Source organism: Cryptomeria japonica, chromosome 1 (genome assembly GCF_030272615.1).
Source record: "Cryptomeria japonica chromosome 1, Sugi_1.0, whole genome shotgun sequence".
Classification (NCBI taxonomy): Eukaryota; Viridiplantae; Streptophyta; class Pinopsida; order Cupressales; family Cupressaceae; genus Cryptomeria; species Cryptomeria japonica.
The window spans coordinates 73590013-73593816 of NC_081405.1; positions in this window are offsets into that span (position 1 = coordinate 73590013).

The window sequence follows — 3804 nt, forward strand, 5'->3', positions numbered from 1 at the left end:
AATCTCTCGATAAGAAAGAAAGGCTAGAATGGACTAACCGGATAGAGTGACAGAGTCACGGGATAATGAAGACTGACTCAGGAGACGAGGGCTAAGACTAAGGCTAGAGCAGTCTATAAGATAGACTATGAGGGAAAAACACCCTCATTGTCATCCACACATCCAAGAAATCAGAGTGCAGAGAGAGAATAGAGTAGCAATAGTCAGCAACGATGGCATTGGTGCATAGATTCAATCACGTTCGTCGATATCAGAGGCCAGCAGATGCAGGAGAGCCGGTAAGTACCGCAAAACTTCCTTGTACTTTGTCGCATAAAATGTTGTCATAAATGTATGTTGGGTAGTGCATTAAATGCATTTTAGAATATGTCAAACAAGGTCAAAAAATGTTTAGGCGCATCTGTGTTTGTGTCATGAATGCGCATTTATATCTCCTAGGTCAAATTGACAGTTCTGTGATAAACATACATTGTCGATTGAATAAGCTGCTAAGAGGATACACTCAAGCAGGTCCTCTAGGGAAGACCAGGATAGCAGATAGGGCTAGGATTGACAATTCTGTGATAGAACATATGTTGCCAATTGGATAAGTTGTTGAGAGGATACACTCAAGCAGAGGCCCTAGGATAAGATAGATCAAGGCACTTTGTGATGAACAGGGAGTACCAAGACAAAGTACTTTGTGATGAACATGGAGTACTAAAAAAAAGAGCAGCACTTTGTGATGAACAGTCAGTGCAAATGTGAGCAGCACTTTGTGATGAAAAGGGAGTGCAAATATGAGCAACACTTTGTGATGAAAAGGGAGTGCAAATATGAGCAGCAATTTGTGATGAACAGGGAGTGCAAAACACATAGTACTTTCTGATGAACAGGGAGTACCACTAGGATAGATAGCAACACTTTGCGATGAACAGTGAGTGTCACTAGGATGTAAGCAACACTTTGTGATGAACAGTGAGTGTCACTTTAACTGACATGATTGCTTTGCTTGACTAAATAAGTATTTGTCTATGCTAGAGTCATAAGAGAGATTCCCATCGACTTAGAGGTTACGACCAGAGCTGATATTTGAGGACAGAGCCGTGATTGAGGTTATGTGTCTGCGATTTATTTTGTATTTTCCTTATTTTGATCAGATCTCACAAACGACTTCGAATTTTGGCATCAATTTTTTTTTGCAAGTCAGGAAACATATCAAAAGGATTCAGTAAAAATTTCAGATTTTTTGGATCAATTTTTATTTTATATGAATTTTTTATGAGTTTTCATAAAAAATTAATTTTGAGAGCAAATTAGCGAATTTTTTGGATTTTCTTACATTTTTGGAAATCTCTCAGAATTTTACACAGGATCTGTTCTTTGTGATTTTAAATTTGATGCAAAATCATTCCTAAAAAAATGGATCTTTGAAAATTAGGGTTTTGCATTATTTTACTCATATCTCACAAACTGCTTAGATTTGTTGCAGAAATTTTTTTATGTAGGTTTGGAAGACCATCAGGACTCTTCAGTAAAAATTTCAGATGTTTTGGATCGATTTTGCATTTTATATGATTTTTTTATGATTTTTCATAAAAAATTAATTTTTGGAGCAAATTAGCAAATTTTGTGGATTTTCTTACATTTCTGGAAATCTCTTAAAATTTTACAGGTGGTATTTTTTTATGATGAATCAGATCTTTGAATTGGTCAACAAAATGCATTGTTGAAGGCCCCTATTTCACAAAGTCTTTTGGATCTAAAATTTACCTAACTTGTGTGCTTGCAGGAAGGGGTTGTTAGAGTAAAGTAATTAATTAACTTTGCTCTCCTCTTAAGATTTCTCTTTATGCATACATTAGTCATTTAATAATTAATATTTAATTATTAAATGCTCACACCTTAGGGTTAGGTTTTCCTTTTGGTGTTGATCTCCTTTATAAGGATTGATCTCTTGTATTATTCATATTCTTGATTCATTTTTCTCTGATAATATATCTTTTCTCTTTGTCAGAGCCAAAACCCTTGTATTCGTTCTCTCTCTTTCTCTGTGACAGGTTTCTTGCATGCAGGTTTCTTTTGGGTTCTGTGGATTTGTATTTCTCAAATCCTACATGGTATCAGAGCTGGATCTGCTGCAGCTTGTTCAAACTTTTGAAAGATTTTGAGATCCAGGTTTTGGTTGCATCAGATCTGTGTTTGTCTTCTGTTTTTTATTTTGGAATAGGGGGTATTTTTTTTTGGTGCACTTTGAGCCCAAACGGACCTCACCGTTGAGCTCGTAGCGCCCAAAAACCCCTATTTCCATATAAAATTCGTCCGATTTGGACACAGTTGCTCCAGGAGGCAAAAAAAAATTGGCCCCAAGGCCGTACGGCCCTAGGGCACAAAAACCGAGGCGGAAAAATAAAAAAAAATTAAAAAAAATGCAGTTTTTTAAAAATATTTGGGCGCAGCCAGTGTTAAAAAAAAACGCAACCACCGCCCAGCCCGGCGGCCACCCGGCGGCCACCGCCGCTGGCGGTAACCCGCCCACGCGCAGCCCCACGCTCAGCCGCCGCCCGCCGAGACCCCACCGCCCGGGCGCCACCTGCGTGCCGCCTGCCGCCCGAAAGCGCCGCCCCCTGCGCCTGCCCCTGGTCGCCCAGAGGACCAGGGGCTTATTTTTTTTTAAGCCCTTGAGGGCTTAAAGGCCCATCTGGGTCCCTTTAGGAGCAGTTTTACAAAATCGGGCATAACTTGGGCGTCCGATCTCCGTTTTTCAAAAACAAATAGGCGTTGGAAAGCTGGTTCCGAGCTTAATCTAATTAATGTAGGACTTTTTTTTTTGATTTTGCCATTTTGTAGTGTTTTTTTTCAGTCAAAGTTAGAACAAGTTTTTTGCACTCCAAGAGCCATATCTTTTGCATACGGACTCCGTTTTTCGAAAGCGAATAGGCGTTGGAAAGGTGGTTCTATGCTCTTTCCAGATCTACAGTCTATTTCATCAGAAAAATATTCAGGTGCTCCAAATTTTATCTCAACCCGTTATTGCTTTCTATCATTTTCTGGCTTTCAGTTTGTACTGGGGATTAGTTTTTTGCATTGTGGGGGGGTGTTTTCTCTTGCTTTCTGTTATTTACATCAGAAAACTAGAATTTACAAACACCACTACAAAAAAAATCAAACCCCCTTCTGCATCTTCTGTCTAGTTCTGAAAGACCACTTAATAATAATTAAAAATTCAGAGCAGTTGAGGCACAGTTCACAGGATGACAGACAGACCTATTGAATCTCTCACACCGCATAATTACCACACTTGGAAGGGTCGCATGATGACTCTTCTCCAGTCAAAAGGGTTATGGTCCTGTTTGGATGAGGTTCAGCCTCAGTTGACACGTCCTTTTGAGATTATGCAGCACAGGAACAATATGGATCAGGCTATGGGATTGATGGCTTTACACATTTCCGACAGTCTTCAGTTTCATCTTGAGGATTGTCTCACTCCTCGAGCCATTTGGATCAAGTTTGAAGGACTTTTTGGTACTGTCAACGAGTTCAGAGCTTTGCAGCTTGAGGCAGAGTTAACTTCCTTGGTACCTGATTCGTTTCCTTCTATTGAGGACTTTCTGATGAAGTTCAAACAGTAAAGATCAATCTTGCAGGGTTGTGGTAAGACTAAGACTAATACAGAGTGCATTTTCCTGATTCTCTCCAAGCTTCGGGGTCCATTTCAGATCTTCTCTTCGACCTTCTATTCCACCATGGATGCCTTGGGTGCTCGACATGTCATGCCTTCTTTTGAGGTCTTTTGTGATCGTCTGACTCGTGAGCAAGCTAAGC